Source organism: Lissotriton vulgaris, chromosome 2_1 (assembly GCF_964263255.1).
Source record: "Lissotriton vulgaris chromosome 2_1, aLisVul1.2, whole genome shotgun sequence".
Classification (NCBI taxonomy): domain Eukaryota; kingdom Metazoa; phylum Chordata; class Amphibia; order Caudata; family Salamandridae; genus Lissotriton; species Lissotriton vulgaris.
In genome coordinates, this window is record NC_141687.1 from 1,709,393,719 (window position 1) to 1,709,413,150 (window position 19,432).

General features: G+C 44.1%; 1 protein-coding gene across 1 annotated transcript in view; it reads right to left on the reverse strand.

The window, feature by feature from the left end:
- Positions 1–19,432, reverse strand: part of TSPAN32 (tetraspanin 32) — a 533,947-nt gene that overhangs the window by 332,507 nt on the left and 182,008 nt on the right. The gene's annotated exons all lie outside the window — the stretch shown is intronic.

The following is a 19,432-nucleotide window of genomic DNA, read 5'->3' on the forward strand; positions in this document are numbered from 1 at the left end:
GGGAGAAAGACAGGAGCAAGGGGGAGGCGATGACCAACAGGATACAAGGATAAGTGGAGAAGTGTGGCTCACAGTGTAGAGCAGGCAGACCTGGAAGCTGAGGTCAGACCAGGGACCAGGGTTCAATTCCCAACGCAGCAGGGTCTTGTGCTCAAATGTCCACGGACTCGATAATTCTCGCTTCGGTGCCTGCCCTAATCATGGGTTCTCACTCTGCAACTCTGGGCATTAAGCTTGCTTAATCTCCACAACGGCCCCCCCTGCGGCGGGATGCCAGGCTTTCACCTTGGGGATGCCCTGTAGGGGCTATCTCACAGGGAAAAGCCAGGATGGGTTCCCAAGGCAAGCGCCGGGAAACCTCCGGGTAGCTGTGCGCTCAATAAATGCAATAATAATAATAATAATAATAATAATACAAGAGTGTTGTAGGAACCAGCCAATGCTAAGTAAAGGTGAGTAATGGGCGAGCTCTAAGCCCCTTTTACATTTTCTTTTTATTTAAAAAAGAGATTTTGCAAGCACAGCACAATGGCTTTGCAGGTGAAACCTAAAGCTAAGGATTGGTCCCCAAAAAGGAGTGCCTGGACCCCCACTCAAATTAAGCAATGATTGCTTTATGACTAAAGCAAGTGTTGAAGGTAAGTCCACTTTTTATGGCCCACACAAGGGTTCGGGCATTCATAAGGGGCACAGAGAAAACTGCTCCATTTAGGAAATGCAAAAGGCTTTTGCAGAGGACGGCTCTCCTCAATGAACCAATGGTCAGGGATGTCAGATGTTTTTCCGCAACCCGGTCAACAAACTGGATCTAGGCTCTTCATAGGGCGAAAAACTGTTTCAAAGTTATAGAAAATGTCTTGCAGTGAAAGAGAAAACGCAACAGACTCCACACCTGGTGCCATAGAGTGCTATTAGCTGTGTCACCATTAATAAATATATCAGTTTTGATTTATAATTAAAGCTCCCAGTTTTCAATTTTTACTGAAAAATACAGACAGAAAACAATGAGAGTTCTATTTTTATTCATTTTTAATCTGGGAAAATACTGAAAATGTTGCTTTTTGTGAAAGATTCTCCATGATGTCTTTCATGAATTCAGGCAAAAACTGAACAGATAGATATGAAATTACAAAACAGGATCAGTTTTGCCTAATTACATGCATAAGTTAACATATATGTGTAGTATAAAACTAATATGCACCTAAGAGTGTAGTTTCACCTTATATGTGGCTGTTTAATTTGCTAAAAAGCGACAGGCATGTATGAGTGCATGTCTAAGAGTTAAATATATGTGGAAATACACAATTTTACGACTCCATTTCTTCTAAAAACACAAAATGAATATGGATAAATTCCAATAAGACGGCCAAAAAATAAATATGAATAAATATAGACGGAAATGTTAAAAAAGAAATACCATAAAATCGGGAGCCCTATTTATAATCGATTTAATTGTAGAAGCTGGAGCACGCGAACCAAAAAAGCGGGGGTCTGTGGAATAATTGCCCCTCTGCCACTTCCTTCTGACTGGTCTCGTAAAGGGATGAGGATGTTGCTGACTTCAGTGCAGCTTGGCATCTTCCAGCAGACATTAGCTGTGAGCTGACATAGGTACATTAAGAAAGCTAACCTGACTGAACACAACTGATCAAAAGGCCTGCACCATAAGTCTGCTAAAGAGTAGAGCACAGAAAAGCTGACCAAGAAGCTCTCACAACGTGTTAAAAAGCATAAATGATATTAATATTTTGGTTCCTCCTTAGACACCGAAGCGAGCCTCGAGAAATCTAAGAGAACTAGATACATACTTTTAGCTGTATGACTAGGCAGCTGGCAACCTTTAAACTCGGAAGAAAGAGGTAACTACCCTTGTCAAGTAACAAGAAGCAAGCAATCCCGATCCACCAAAGAGGTTGAAGAGCGGCCCCCTCTAGAGCAAAATTTGAATAAATGGGGTCAGAAAGTGGATTGTATAAGGCAATGTCTACCCAAAAGCGATAAGCTTTGCAGAGAGCTCTGCAGGGGAACACTGCTGTTGAGGGAGACCCTCCTCTGCAGGTGTGCGCGTATGTTGCGGCGATTGGGGGAGTTTAAACTCCACGAGAGAAAAAACGAAAATGATGAAACTAAATGATGCATACTAGAGCACAATTTGCCGAACAAATTTCCCAGAAAGACAAAGGTTTTAAAGACAGATCATTTATTGTAGGTATGAAACATGACAAGTAATGCTGTCTTTTGTAAAAGAAAAAAAGAAAAAACATCTTTCTTCACTTCTACCTTCCACTTGCTATCCATTTCACAGACTGACTCTTCTGGCTTGACTTTCAGTCCTAAAATCTACTACACACATGATAGGGACCAGGATGGAAAAAGCACCGCAATACAGATATCATCATCACATGATTGAGACACTTGCGCTATCCCTCAAAATGGACAGACTATTTAGGTTCAAAGGACAGGGCTACTACTCAGGTTGTATAAGCATGCTAATATCATAAGAGCTTTGCAGTGCAGATCTTCAAATGGTTTCATGTGAGTTAAGAACTAACCATGATAGCAGCAAGTAAGAGTTCTTTGGAACCAAGGGGCAGATGTATCAACATCCGTATTTGCGATTCTCAAATAGCGATTTTTTGAGAATCGCTATTTGAGAATTGCAAAATGGGATGTATTTAAAAATTTGCAATCTTTTGCGAATGCTTAATATTACTTAATTGCGATTAGCAAATTGCGAAATCGCTATTAAGGAATACCTTCCCATTCATTTCTATGGGCCAGGAGGCCCATGGGAATCATTGGGAAGTCATTCTCAATTTGCGATTCGCAGTTTGAGAATCGCAAATTGAGAATAATTTTAAGGGCGCAAGGATGTCATAGGACACCCTGATGCTCCCCTGAAATGAACATGTGTGCGCATATGCCCTAAGGGCATGTATGTGCCACATGGCACCTTTACAAATGCCAAAAAGTGCATTTGTAAAAGAAATCGCAAATTACCACCAACTTGAAGTTGGTGGTAATTTGTGATTTCTTAATGAGAAATCGCACAACTTGGATGCTTGATACATAGCATTTAAGGAATCGCAATTTGCGATTCCTTAAATGCTAATGCAAAATTAAGGAATCACAAATTTTGCGATTCCTTAATTTTGCGATGCGATTTAATTTATACTTTGCGATTTGCTAATTTTTTGTCGCAAACGATGCATTTTTTGCGAATCGCAGCGTTTGTGGCTAAAAAAATAGTTGATACATATGCCCCAAAGAGAAGTATGCTACTGCACCTTCACGATGGGCGTCATTATCACTGCTCTGGATCAGGGGGAGTGAATTCAACACCCCGTGAGTTAAAGCTGCCGGGTACAGCAGTGACCACGGCGGTGAGGGAGGGAGTGTGAAATTGACAGGGAATCCAAGTTTAACCCTCTGAGTTCATTGAGAAACAATCAATTATCAGAGGACTCGGTAATTCTGGATCCATTTATCTCCTTAATTCCTCATTCTTCTGTGTAGTTTCACCCAGAGATGTTTCCTGCGTTGCAGACCAGACATCCGGGGGAAACATGAGACTCTGCAGACCTCATCATTTCCAAAGGGACAGGTAATATTTATCGGTCCCATCTGGAAATATGGGACTCTTGTAACCAAGGCCTTATTTTGTCCAAAGCAACATGAATTTTCATTTAAATATTAGCACAATATACTTGGTTTTCCAATACAAGCCTGTAATTTCTGAAAAAATATTGACATTTGCTGCTTAATGTCAGAGTAAGTCTTTTTTCTATGTTACTATGTGACCAAGTATCTCTAACACACCAGCCATGTCACGCTGCATCAACATTGCAAGCCAGTCCATGCATGATATGTTATTGTTATACCCTCTGATAAACTGGGTAAGCCCCTGTGTGCTCTTGTGCAGCAGCATGCAATCAATGGAAATATGTATCTTCTCCGTGATATGCTATTCATCTCTTCAAGTGAACATATTACACTGTATGCCGGACAGACAAAGACATGATGCGCCCATCTATGGGACATTGTAGGCAGGCTATGATCTGTCTCCGTTGCCCTGTACGCCGAATATGCTGTTATACGTCGGTTTGTGGCTATCCTAGACATGCCACGACGTGTTAGTTCCAACTTTAATCAGGTCATGCAACGAAGTGGCCCAACTTCACCTCCAATTCCAGTCAAATGGATAAACTCTAAGAATCACATAGGAATGGTAGTGAGTACAAAGGTCTACTACATATACTAGTGGGTAGAGTTATCTCTATATACATATATATACAAATAGTAGATTTTCTCAGGATTCAATTTTACCATAAAACGGTCATTACTATTGGCGCATATATGACGTCTGTTTGCTTTGCAGAGAGGCAATGAATTGGATTAGCATGTAGTCTGAATCCTTTATTTCCCACTGAAAGGTTCTGTGAGAAACTTACACTGGCTTCCGCCTAAACTCCAGAGTCATCCATAACCCTCCAGGCAAAAAGTGTTGGGCTGTTTTCCAATTCCATCTCGTTCAGACCTAGGTCTAGCTTTTACTAGGTACCAGCGACTACTACAAGTTTGTTAACAGCTGAGGAACCACTGCCAACTCTCTGTCCTACCAGGCCTTAATGCTGCCACGAATATGATGAGGGAGTGGGTTTGCCATGGAGTATGTGAGTGTCTACATCACTTTTCAAGGTTTTGGTTTTCTTACATACCAGGAAGGCATTTTTCCATAAGAATGAATGTGAAACAGCAGGTGGCAAACTGTCTCAGTTAAATGAAAAAAGGTAAACACAAGCCCATGTTTAGCTAGGGAAACGATTTGCCAGAGCTCTTGTACCCACACAAATGAGGTTCAAAATCAATATATAGAGTGCCCCTTACAGCATCTTGAGTGCATAGCAGTTGTGTCAGTCACCCTAAGAAATAGTTCAATTAAACATAACTGATAGCGACATTGTTAATGCAGACGTTTTCTTGAATACAGTCTCAAGGGCGTTTGCATGGATTTTTAGTTGTGTACATTTGTAATTTTCTGTTTTATAGTTAGTTGGGTTCGAATTGTTTATTTATTTTATTAGAAAAGTATAAAAATCAGATAACAATAGGTAAATATATCCACATTTAATTACAAAAATACATCCTATGTACAGAGAAAAAATTCTCATGTATCGTACATCATACCTTAAAAGATAGTATAATAAAATTAATTTCTGGACGAAAATCATTAAGAACGTTATGTTCATATTATTTCTGTGGTATAACTAGGAGCAAACGGGAGCATCTAATCTATAATAGGATCCAAATCTGTGAGAAACTTTGAATGATTGTAATTTCCAAGTCTCAATGAAATTCATTTCACACTACCATGCTTTATGATCCGGTGGATCCATTAGAAGTCTTGCACGTGCAATTCTGAATCTTGCGACAGTGATAGAGAAAAATAAAATTCCAAGAGAGAAAATCCTAGATGAGAGACCAAGTATTATCACTTGTGACCACTGCTGATAGGAGTCCTTGGTAGTCGATTACGTTGATAAATTACCTGAGACCAGTATATTACAATGCTGGGACAAGAAGCAAAAATATGGATAGTGTCTGAATTGTTGGAATTGCAGCAAAAACACTTTGAGATATCTCTAAGCCCCCATTTGTACAATATGTAAGAAGTATAATGTAGGTCATTATTAACAATTTTAAAATGGTGAACTTTCAGGCAGGAGACATTAAGAATCAATTGTGCTAGTTAATTATTGCCTTCCACTGAGGTAACAATATCCATATTCCTTGTTCATTTACAGCCAAGTGGTCCAAGTTGTGTTTCATAATATTTTTCAATAACTGGTTTGAGATACAGTTGAACACCTGTTTGGGTATCTTAGTAAAAGTTCCGGAAATTCATTGCGTGTTATGTTTATCTCTTTAATTGGGAGATTTAGTAAAACAATCCCTCAGCCGCAAGTATCTAAAAACCCATGCCTGGGAATTGCATAATCTTCTTGTACACACACTCGACGCTGTCTTCTCATCCAGCAAGGACATCAACTTCAGCCACACCACAGAGCTTCAATGGACGGACCACAGCTGCGTCCACTTCACCTTCAAGAAAACAACGACCCACCACCACCAGCAACAGACCGCCCGCAGAAGCTGGAACAAGATCACAGCAGACCAGCTCGCCACCTCCCTGAGCCAGCACCCTCCTGCCAGCTCAGCGAACCCCAGCCAGGCCGCCGACAACCTCACGAAGTGGATCAGCAACTGCGCGGACGAACTCGCCCCACTGAGGACCCCGCCCAGCAGACCCGGCAGCAAGAAAGCCCCATGGTTCACCGACGAACTCAAGAGCTCCAAGAAGAACTGCCGAGCCCTCGAGAAAGTCTGGAGAAGGGAACCGACACCGGACAACAGGACCTCCTTCAAACTTGCCACCCGGAAACACCACCAGCTGATCCGCGCCGCCAAGAAAACAGCATTCAAGGACCGGTTGGACAACAACGCACACAACTGCAAGGAACTCTTCAACATCGTCAAAGAGCTTTCCAACCCCAGCGCAGGAAACAACGACATCACCCCATCGCAAGACCTCTGCAACTCCCTGGCTTCATACTTCCACAACAAGATCGCGGACATACACAACAGCTTCAACAACCAACCAACGCACACCATGACCGAACAACCACCCCCCACCACCACCCTCCACGCCTGGACCCCGATCAGCACCGAAGACACCATCCGCACGATGAACTCCATCCACTCCGGATCACCGACCGACCCCTGCCCTCACCACGTCTTCAACAAAGCCGACGCTGTCATCGCACCCCACCTGCGAGACATCATCAACACATCCCTCGACACCACCATCTTCCCCGAGAGCTGGAAACACGCCGAACTCAGCGCCCTACTCAAGAAACCAACAGCGGACCCCACCGACCTCAAGAATTACCGCCCCATCTCGCTCCTCCCGTTTCCAGCCAAAGTCATCGAGAAGACCGTCAACAAGCAGTTGGCCGCTTTCCTCGAGACGAACGGATCCCTCGACCCCTCACAGTCCGGCTTCCGAGCCAACCACAGCACCGAGACCGCCCTCATCGCCGCCACCGACGACATCCGAGCCCTGATGGACAATGGAGAAACAGCGGCCCTCATCCTCCTAGACCTCTCCGCGGCATTCGACACGGTCTGCCACCGCACCCTAGTACGGCGCCTCAGCAACGTCGGAATCCAGGACAAGGCGCTGGAGTGGATCACCTCCTTCCTCGACGGGAGAACACAGAGAGTCCGCCTACCACCGTACAAGTCAGAGGCCACCGAAGTCATCTGCGGCGTCCCCCAAGGATCATCTCTGAGCCCCACCCTCTTCAACGTCTACATGAGCCCCCTCGCGGCCATCGTACGCAAACACAACCTCAGCATAATCTCCTACGCCGACGACACCCAGCTGATCCTCTCCCTGACCAACGACCCCGCCGCCGCCAGAGCCAACCTGCACGAAGGGATGAAAGAGGTAGCCGAGTGGATGACGACCAGCCGCCTGAAACTGAACTCGGACAAGACGGAGGTCCTCATCCTGGGCTCCTCTCCCTCCGCCTGGGACGACTCCTGGTGGCCTCCCGCCCTGGGCACCGCACCCAAACCGACAGACCATGCACGCAACCTGGGCTTCATCCTGGACTCCTCCCTCTCCATGACCAGGCAAGTCAACAACGTCTCCTCGGCATGCTTCAACATCCTACGCATGCTACGGAAGATCTTCTGGTGGATCCCCACCGAGACCAGGAAGACCGTCACCCAGGCCCTCGTCACCAGCCGACTGGACTACGGCAACGCCCTCTACGCCGGGACCACCGCCAAGCTCCAGAAGAGACTCCAGCGGATCCAGAACGCCTCAGCCAGACTCATCCTCGACATCCCACGAACCAGCCACATCTCCGGACATCTGCGAGACCTTCACTGGCTCCCCGTCAACAAAAGAATCACCTTCCGCCTCCTCACCCACGCACACAAAGCCCTACACGACCAAGGCCCGAGCTACCTCAACAGCCGAGTCAACTTCTACGCTCCCAAACGCCACCTCCGATCAGCCAACCACGCCCTCGCCGCCGTCCCCCGCATCCGAAGAGCGACTACAGGAGGAAGGTCCTTCTCCCACCTGGCCGCCAAGACCTGGAACTCCCTCCCGACCGACCTGCGCCTGACCCAAGACCACCTCTCCTTCAGGAAGAAGCTGAAGACCTGGCTGTTCGAGCAGTAGCGCCCCCCCCCCCCCAGCGCCTTGAGACCCCACGGGTATGTAGCGCGCTTTATAAGTGTCACTGATTGATTGATTGATTGATTGTATATCCTCTAATTATAGTATAAAACCATCCCTGGCTACCCGAACTAGAATTTTTAAGACCAATTCTTGCTAACAACTCAAATAACTCTCATGTTAGGCATATTAGGATTATAGCTGAGAGAAGTCTCTTGATTGAAGCATGAGATATTACAGATTGACCTAAGTGCCTGCCATATCTTAAAATATAGCCCAAGTGTTAGGGTATTATAGGATAATATAACTTAATCACAGCTTTTATGATTGGGTGTAGAAGCCCCAAAAGGGCCATTCCGAGCTACCCATAACTGCAGATAATCAAAAAATGAAAGAGGAACTAAATTAAAATGTGGGAAGTGATATGTCACAACAGCTACGAGGTAGCTCTAGAAAATGAATAGTACATTGAGGTTTCTTGTAGTGCCAGCTTAATTTGTGCCAGCTAGCCTACACTTTATTAAATAATAATTTGGGAAGATAGAGAGGAATGGATCTAAAGCGTAAAAGAAAAAAAAGGCAAACAACGCTTCAGAATTGAGGCTGATTGTATTCTCAATCCTTCTAGACACTTGAACTCCCAATTAAGTTGCTGCTCATTTAAGAAAGCGAGACCCCTGTGGGGTCTGAGGAAGGTCAGCAACTATTTGAATCTTTTTGGAGTTTAGCTTCAAGCCAGCAACCTAACTGATTTTTGCAGCCAGTTGTTCAATTGTTGTTAGGGCTTTTTTTTGGGGGGGGGGATGAATATAGTACGGCAATGCCGTCAGCATATGCTAATATTCTTACTTCTAGCTTATGTAAAAATACTGAAGGAAAAGGAGCAGAAAATCTCAGGGCTTTTATATATGGCTCTAAATAAAGCGCAAAAAGCTGCAGAGATAATGAGCAGCATTGCCTTGTTCCATGATTAAAGAATAGTATCTGAAAGGTTTCCCATACAAGCTATCCGTTCCTTTGGGAAAGAGTATAATATAATTTACAAAGTTAGGGCCTATGCCATTAAATGTAATACCAGTCCACAAGATTCACCAGGAGACCCGCTGAATGTGTTTTTGGTATCCAGCAGGATCGTCTGGGCACATCCAGCGAATTTATCCGCCATCTCCAGGACTTATATAGCCAAATTGATATGGAAAGCAGGGTCACTTTGAGACATTAAGTCATGTTGCATGGGATAAACCAATGAAGTAATAATGGAAGCAAGATGATTTGAAAAAATGTACACATAGATTTTAGAATCTGAATTAATAAGTGAAATTGGCTGATATGATCCTCAATCTAAAGGATTGTTGTTCTATTTTAGGAAGACACATATTTTTTCACCAGCATTTAAGTTGTAATTAAATTTGATCATTTCAATTCAACTTAAATGCTGGTGAAAAAAATGATATGGAATAGGTCCTGTCGAAAGACACAGGCTTATCAGAGCTCTCATTTTGAAAATAGTGAAGAAATAGGACGTTTACTGAGGTTTCAAGTAAAGGACAGAAATAAAGAAAGTTATGACAGCCGTCAAAGCAGCTGGTCTTCACTTAGGGCCTGATTACGATGTTGGTCGGAAAGCCTCCGACTGCTGGTCGGAGGCTTTCTGACCAACATGGTAAGTTTTAAGTGCAACCGCCATATTATGATGTTGACTGTAGTAGTTTAAACCCGTGGGGGAATCTGATGTGGTTCCGATGGGCTCAGGGTGCCCATCGGCCAGTCGGCAAGCCCTCATAATCGCTTAAGGACGGTGTTTCCACCGTCTGTATTATGATGTTGGTTTCCGACATCCAATCCATGTGGGCCATTTCGATATGGATTGACTGTTGGAAACTGACTTTGGCTGCCCCTAGCAGAGCACCCTTCCTCCCTGCCCCTCTGCATTTTGCCCTGGGGAGCACCTGTCATGCCCCCCTGAACATCCGTGCACCATGTGCTGTCTTAGAGAATTTGTCAACTCTAATGCTGGTACTTATAGTGCGTTATAAGTCATGATTTGTCTCTAATACTAAGATAGTACTCAAGCCCTAGCTGGAGTAGCTTATGGTGTAAGCACGCTCCAATTTCTTTATCTGCATTACCCTGATGAATGGCCAAGCTCAATGTTTGACCAGGAATGAAAGTTTTCAAAGTATCCCAAGCTACTGTTATTGCCACTGTACCAGCATTAGAGTTGACAAATTCTCTAAGACAGCCCTTCTAGGAGCTATCCAATAGTAATTTATCGGAAGTCCATCGAGATGGAGCAGCAGGCATTTGAAAATAATCAATCATAATATACAGTAATAAGGCATTATGATCCAAAATGATCCTCCAATTAGGTTTTATATCTAAGTATGGGATGATGGAATTTGTTGTCAAAGCAGACACTGGAATCTTTTTTTTGTGTTCAAATCGTTTTTATTAGACAAGAAAGAAAAGAAAGAGAAAGCAAATGTAAATCAATAATACAAACAATCATGTCATTACATAGCTGAGGTCAAAGAAATAAAAATAGAGCAACACAGAGCTTGATCCAGAGCCACACCTTCTTGACGGATAGATGATCAAACGTGAGGATGGTATTAATACTTGAGATGACATTATACTACAGTAGATGCGTTATAATTGGTTATGATAACAAAGTTACAGTTTTGTAATACAATGACAGGGTGCAGTATCGTAGTGATCAGAGTGTGGGCTTGATTAACAGTTGGTTTTCAAAATATACAATATGCAAACAACCAACGTGCTCATGCATCTTATTTCCAGGATATAGCTTATGAAACCACAGAGTAGCTCAACCAATAAAGTACAAGATCATAGTGGTAGTATACGGAATGTGCTTGACTATTATAGGGTATATTAGAAAACAAATGGTTCATTGGGGAAGACAAAATTACTTTTCTTATCTCATAAACTATGTAGATACTTGAGACACAAAAAGCAGAGATGCGGATTAAGCTGTGTTAATCTGTTCTGTTGGTGTGGCTTAGAATTCCGCCCCGACACAAGTTCTATTTTAAGGCTCAACACTATTTTGGAGCACAATCTGGGAATGGGTATGATGATTCTACCCAATGGGATTTCAATTCCCAATTTCTTGTTCACGTTGAGCTGTATTATTCTGCTCTGTCGGCGTAGCTAATAATTCTGCCCGACAGTGGTAGAAATTGTGAGGCTCCCCGTAATTGGATCCCAACTGGGTAAGGAAAGGTGTCCCTCCCAGTGGGTTTCAGAAAAGATTTGGATCTCCGGTGGAATTGCAGGCAGAGGGGTGACTAACTCCACACTTGTCTACACGACTGATTTGAAGGATAGGATACTCCGCGCCGGGGAGAGAGTTCTTCCTGGACGGCGCTGCTCCAAGAGCAGAATAATCCGCATCTCAACCCAGCGTGGTTAAATGAAGGCTGTTTGCTGTCCCTCACAGTCCTGATGAAGACCCGTTGTTGACTCCACATGCTTGCTAGTTAAGGGTCCAAACGTCGACGATTAAGTGGATTATGTGCATATATATCGTGTACTAATACTGATTAATACGGTGTACATCGTGATAATTGTATAATACGCATAGACCACATGTTTTTTCCTTTTCCCCCATTGTATATAATAATTGTACAGTCTTCACTTTTGCGCCGTAAGCACTGAGCACTTTAAGTCACTTTTGCACTATTCACTATTTTTACAGCCTTCTTTGCAATTTACCTATGAAACCAGTGTTTATGAATGACTAAAATTGATAAAATAGTGCATAAATACGTAGATGGTCTCTGGATTCTGCTCTTTGTGTCTCAAATATCTACATAGTTTATGAGATAAGAAAACTCATTTTGTGTTCCCCAATGAACCAATTGTTTTCTAATATAGATTAATTGCCCAGGTTCATAGGGATACTGGGTTTACCCCATTTTGTTGTCTAATTGACTATTATAGGGTAGCAGCGTGCTATTTGTGACTTGTCTCCGGGTGGCTATTTGTCGGGGGTACTAGGCGCCTATCGATTAATGGGCATACTACGGCGGGTCAAAGTAGAAGGAAGATGCATCTAGAGAAGTCCAGAGTCTCTTGCTAGTAACTTGCCAAGGGGAAGAGTGTAGATCAGGATTATCTACTCCTCTGATGCAAGATAGCCACTCCCTCCAAGCAGTGAAAGAGACCTCTGAAGCTGCCTTCCAGTGGCAGAGGACAACTTTGCAGGCAAGGGTGAGTAGTAGGTCAAGGAGTTGGCGATCATGGTCTCTTAGTAACATTGGATCAATGGCCCCCAGAATTATGTAAATGAATTCCCTTCTCGGTTTGATGTCGAATATGTGCTCAATAAAGTCAAATACGTTGGACCAGTATTTGTGTAGCATAGGACATTGGAATAGCATGTGTGGCAGGTCTCCATCAGCTAGGGGGCAGTTCCAACAGGTGGGGGTATCTCTTAGATTAAGTTTAAATAATTTTTGGGGAGGTCCAGAACACCCTGTTGAGTATCATGTATTTGGTTTGCGAGAGGATTGGTGATACCTTGTGTGTGAGGGCTGAAGCATGGATCCTATCCCAATTAATATCTATTCTGGTATTGTTAGGTTCTGCTTCCCATTTAAGTCGTTTCGTTTTAGTGATTTGTTTGGAGTCGGCGCGAGCAATTTATAAACTCTTGATACAAAGTGACCTGAGGATTGTAGGTGAGGGAGCGTCGACTTTAGCCAAAGTGTGAACAAGCGCGTGGACACGGCTGATTTTAGCTTTAGGAATGCATAGAAGTCAATTGGCTGAAGGGAATGTTTGAACTGGATCGTTGAGAAAGGTAATGGCATGTGCCCGTCGTAGAGATCCGAGACCACATTGATTCCTTTGTCTGACCAGTGTTCCCAAAAAGGGGATGAGCCATTGATTTTTATGAGTGGGTTACGCCATAGGGATGAGGAAGCTGACTTCTTAATCTGTAGACCAGTTTTATGTGTATGGTCTAGTCTGAGAAGACCTCTTTTGGTGTTGAGCATGATGTACTTAGAGTGTGTGAGGTGCGACAGGTCCATGGTGAGTACCGCTGCGAGAGGGGCCTTGCCTATGACAACCTTCTCTATGTTGATCCACAATGGCGTGTAGCCAGATTCTTCAGTGAACCAGGAAGCCCCTTGCTTACACAAGAAAGCGGTTTGATAGTTTCTGAAGTTGGGCAAGCCTAGACCACCTTTTAGTTTTGGGAGTTGCAGTTTTTTCATCGAGATTCTGGGCTTCTTCCCCTTCCATAGGAAGTTACTAAATAATTTGTCTGTTTTTTGTAGGAAGTCCTCTGTGAAGGTCATAGGGAGCATGCTCGCCATATAATTAATTAAAGGGGTGACCATCATCTTTAATGTCTCCGCTCTACCCCACCATGACAAGAATTTCAGAGACCACCCTTCCAGTAGCTTGTGTACTTTCTTGAAGAGTATATCTTCGTTGATTTTTAGTGTCATAATTAGGTCTTTCTCAAACTCCAGGCCCAGGTATTTGAAGCTCTTTGGTTGCCAGGTAAGCCCAGAATCGCCTAGAATATTTTTATCACTCATATTCTTTAGATTTTCACCTCAGTTTTCTCCTTATTCAGGGAGTATCTGGACACACAAGAGAACTCCTCGATCGTGGAGAGCAAGGCCGGTATAGGTCTAGCAGCCTGCTCACTTAGGACCAAAGCATCGTCAGCGTACGCTGTGAGTTTGATAATGCAGTCATTAAATGGAATTCCTGGGATGTCAGCATTCTCCCGAATTTGATGCAGAAAGGGCTCAATTGCCAGGAGGAATAGGGATGGGGACAAGGGGCATCCCTGTCTAGTCCCTTGTTCCAGTTTGAATGGTGAGGAGAAAGCTCCACCAGCCCTCACTCTAGCGGTGGGACAGGCGTATAGCGACATTACCAGCTTAGTAAAGAGAGGACCCAACTCGAATTTATGTAATACTGCTTCCAAATATGTCCAATCCACCTTGTCAAACGCTTTTTCTGCGTCGAGTGTTATCACAGCAGTGGGCGTGGAGAGGAGCTTAGCCTTTTCGATTACATGGGCTAGGATTCTGGTATTGTCACTTGACAATCTGTTTTTCAGAAAGCCGGCTTGTGAGGGGTGGATTAAGGATGGCAGCACTTTCTGGATGCGTCTTGCTAGGATTGAGGCCAACAATTTACAATCCAAGTTTATTAACGAGATGGGCCTGTCGTTTTTGGGGAGTTTAGAGTCTTTCCCTTCCTTGGGTATCACGGCAATCACTGCCTCAGCCATCGTTCCCTTTACTTCTCTCGTCAGACTAATCTCATGAAACACGTTCAGAATTGGTGTCGTAAGTGTTTGTGTGAAACATTTGTAAAATTTTGCCGTAAATCCGTCCGGGCCAGTGGCTTTCCCACTCTTAAGAGACTTGATTGCGCCTGTAACTTCTGCCTCAGATATTGGTTAGTTTAAGGACTCTTGTTCTGAGGGGGTAAGTGCTGGTAGTGCGCACCTGGAGAGGTAATCCTCTACTCTTTCGTTTTTCACAGTTACATTCTTGGCGTATAACTTCTCATAGAAGTCTTTGAATAAGTCAGCAATTTTATTGGGGTCCGAATTGGGGGTGCCTTTATTATCTAGTAGGGAATTGATCGTGTTTTTTTAAATTTTAAATTTAAGGTAGGCTGCTAATCCTTTTCCCGCTTTATTAGAGTCACAGATTTTAAAAAGTGTCCTTCTATCCAACCAGACTCCTGCCTTTTCACTTACTAGTTTATTATAAGTATATTTTTGGTTGGTCAAGTCAGTCAACGATTTTGCACTTCTACTGTTTAGGTATTCGTGTTGAAGTATTGAGATGTCTTTTTCTAGTTTTAAAAGAGCGGCATTATGATTTTTGTTTATTGCTGATGATATTTTTATGATGAGTCCCCTTATGGTGGTCTTCAGAGCTTCCCATCGGGTTAAGTCAGAGGTGTCCCCCTTTTTAGGTTTCGGCTACCGTCCCACTGCGTAAGCAGTGGGTGGGCGGAGCCGAAATCTTTTGTTAGTAGTAAGGGGGCCTGAACACGCCCCTCTTCCCCATTGGCTGGCCTCGTAAATGCTGGCCAGCCATTGGAGGAGAGGAGCGTCACTGAGTTCAGGGCCCGCCTTGACGCGATTCGGGGGCGTTTCCGTGTCTTTTTTTAAGTCACGCCCTCTCCTCTTCCCATTGGCTGTAATTTTACCTTCCAGCCAATGGGAAGGGGAGAGCACGCCCCTGAATCCCTACAGGACGCTGTGCTTTTGGTAAGGTGGCTGCCGCCATGCCACACATTCTGGTACAAGTGTATGTGTCCTCAAATGCATTTTGCGAGGTTGCTCGGCTTGTTTATCCACTTTGGTCCACCTTTAACATTCCCTCTTCTTTTCTCCCTCCTTTTCAGTACCCTTTCCCTGTATTATCTTCAGTTTCTACTCAATATTCTTTCTTAACTTTCGCGCTCTTTTCTTCCCTCTCGTCCTATCCACAAACTGTCATCCGCTCTCCTTTCTGAACTAGTTATATTCACATAGGACTGATGCCTCCGTCCGCGCATGCAGCGCGATGAATTCCCCTCTCCTGCGCATGCGCCGTGCCCCTGCTGCCTGCCTCGCTGGGTGGCTCAGTACTGCAGCTTCGGCAGTGATGCCTACCCCCGCGCGCATATGAGGGCACCCCAGTGATTCCGTGTGCCTGGTATGAGGAAGGCGCCCGTAACCAAGGCGGGGGGCGGGCTGGGGCTTGGGCTTGGGCTTGGGTTTTGGTCCGGGACTTCGAGGTATGTCCGGGAGCACCGACTGTCGGAGAGAGGAGCTAGTCAGCCTGTCTTAAGTTCTGACCCGCAGCGTTAAGTTTGATAAACTCCTGGGAGCGGGCCAGCTGCCCGGTGGTTTTGACTGGCAGTTATTATGGCTCTCATGGGGTTGAGTAGGCTATACTTATAACCCACAGGGCGAGCTGCGGGTTTAACTGACTGATGGCTGTGACTCGCATGGGATTGTTTTATTTATAGTTCTGTTTCTGGCCCATGAGCTTGACCTGAGCAGGAGAGCTGACCTTTGGTGTTTTGCTTCCTCGTGGTTCTGACCCCTAGAACGCACATGGCTGACATAGAAATCCCTTAAATGGATTGGGGGTAAACCCTATAGGTACACCCAACCCATGACGTAACCAACCCATGGTTTTGTTATACTGAGTCTGTCCCATGATGCGGACCAGCAGTGCCTAGCTGCACCATGGTATTTAGAGACCCCGTGGTTCTTACTCCGTGGGAAGCCGGCCCATGATACTGATTTACACTTGTTTGTCTGAGCCATGGTTCTACCCTCATAGGGTTAATCTGCCGTCCTGGGTCCCGAGCCTTCGCTTTATCTGCTCAGTTGCTCTTATGCACATGGATAGCTCGTGGAGGATTATGATTTTACATCGTTTAACTAGTGTATGGGTCTCACCTGACCCGTGTTTTGATGTGGAATTAGCTGGTTCATGGTTTTGCCCAAGTACTTAGCTGGTACACGTTCTTACTAAGGACTCTCAACTGCGAGGTATGGTTTTAAAATGGTGGGTATTTGCGCCTCATTCTCTCTTCTGTCCTCTTCTTATTCCTAAACTCTTTCAGTCTGTTTGCCTCGCCCCTCCCATTCCTTTGGCAGTCGTCAGACTTCTGCATAGCTTGTTAGTTTCCTTTCCTGAGTGCTTTTGAGTGTGACGCCCATGCAGTGAACATCCAAGCAGCGGGTGTTACTGGTAAGTTGTTTAGCATCTTAGGCAAAAGTTGATGTTTAAACAATACTTTGTTTTTCTGTATCTTTTGTGGGACTCGCTGCTTTAGATTTCTGCCTGAGTGCCCCCTGAAAGACGTTTGAGTTAACAAGCTGTGTACTGTTTTTCCAAGGCCTAGATAATTGGAAACTTGAGCTGTTTATCTGTAGTGTGACTCCCAACACTCCTCTCATTGGTCTATTAGTTTTGTCTTCAAAATCTTTGTTGTGTTTGAGTGAATCCTATGTAGGATATTGTGTCAGTGTGTAACTGTTTCTTCTCTAGGGTCTTTGGATAGTGTGAGTGAGTTCCCTCCCCAAAGACTTGGCATTGTGTGTTGGGGGTGTATCTTCTTTTAGAAGAGTTGGACAATATGTGTTTGCGTGCTTCTGTCTCTGTTAAGACCAAGGGTTGTCTGTTAGTGAATGTCATATGTGGCAAGCTATAGTGTGCACGAAATGTAAGCAGTGCAAAATATGGTCTCTTCTTTAGGGCCTTTCAACTGTGAGAGTAGGTCTCTTTAGGACCACTTCTGCATTTATTGTGGCGCTTTTGAGTGGTACACAAGCGGATCTCTTCTATGTGATGTTTGCACAGTAGTAGTTCTCTTTTCGGGGATTTCCAGGGTGTGTGGGTGGACAGGTAGTCTCTCTTATATAGCTTCCAGCAGAAACACATTTGGGTAAGACTGAATTTAAGGTCGGCCAAAACTGCAGCTTTACCTTTGATGCCAGTGTGCTCTAGCAGGATTAAAACATTGAGACACAGGAGGCAGCTCTTGCAGGTGCTCCCAAATCCTGCAAAATGCTTTTTATCTACCTACTCTATCCTGATTTTCACCAGTCTCTTAGCTGTTCCTGCTTCGGTATCATGTATCTTTATACTTTTTTCCCCCCCACCAAACCTTTTGCTTGTAGTTCCTTCCCCCTGCATGTTATCCAACCTCAGTGCTCAAACAATACATATATCTTCAATTAACTTCGGATTACAGCAGCCAAACATCGATGCATAACTGTTTAGGACCTGAAATGTAGAACTAAAGAATATTGGTAACATGAACAGTGGTATGGCGAGGAGTGGGAAAAGTTAATATCTGCAGAGAAAGGGATATTTTTGGTAGCAAGATTTAAGGAGAGGGAATAATTTGAAGGTTCAGTTGGAGAAGGCTTCTTTGCAAACCGTATATTATGCATATCCTGTGACCAGATACCCTTCACAATTTTTCTTTGATGCTTTAGTGAGTGGTAGTTTTTATTTTGATGGTTCAATATCGTCCTGCATGAATGAATGCAAGGTACCTTGGTGTACAGATCTGTTCTTTGCTGATAATTATAGTACCGATTGATCATTTGAGGTACAGCATGGCATGCACCCTATAAAATGCATGAAATGTCATCATTTCGTTGGCATATGAAACTGCCACACACAATTGGTATTTTTCACCTATGAAGGCGGTGTAAGGGCAGCTGAGGATGCACCTGGCATGTAATGGGTCAGGGGTTTCCAACCAGTAGCTCGTGAGCCATTGTAGCTCTCCATTTACCTCTGGGTAGCTCACCTTTGTGCAGCCTAACTTATTAAATTAGAAAGCTTTTGCTTGGTTGAATTATTGTACATATAAGTTTTATAATAAATATACAGCACTAATATAATTAGGGTAAATGGCTGAACCGGGGCCTGTGAAGCTGTATCAGTATATCGTAGTGATTCATGGGCAATGTAGGCTGCGCCTAGAAGTTTGATGCTATCCCCAGGCACTTATAGTTGTAGCTAGGTATATTATTTCAGTCTCTAGCATAGCATGGAAGTAATTTACCATATGTTGGTTCATGGCTTATGAAGATATACTTAGCATACAAGATTGCAGAGGCACTTAGAGTTTTGACTTAAGAGTGCTATACTTCAGTTTACAAAGGCTGTGCTCAGCCTTATAATGACTGTACCTTTTATATTAAGTTATATTTGGCATGTTATGCACAAAATATGAGGATGTACCCAACTGTTCGACATCTGAACCTGACATAGGGTCACTGTACCTTAAAATAGGAGGCTGCAGCAGGCAGATGATTCTATAACCAGCATATGTATCGGAACACAGTAAACAATGCTGTACCTCAGCGTGATAGCGGAACCCAACATAAGATGACAGTACCTCGGTGTGTAGGTGTACCTAGTATGTGAGGGTATGCCTTGCAGTTAATCTAGCTTTATATAGGCCTATCCCTTGTCGTTCAGCATAAAGTTCTTTCTTTCATATGAAGCCACCTGGGCATGTGAAGATGTGCTGCACCTATGAATATGAGTATATGCCTGTCAAACAATGGCTTCACAGTGCATGAGGGCTTGTGGTGGCAGCCCCTGACATGTACTGATGTCCTTGGCATATGAGGCACAGCCTGGCATACTA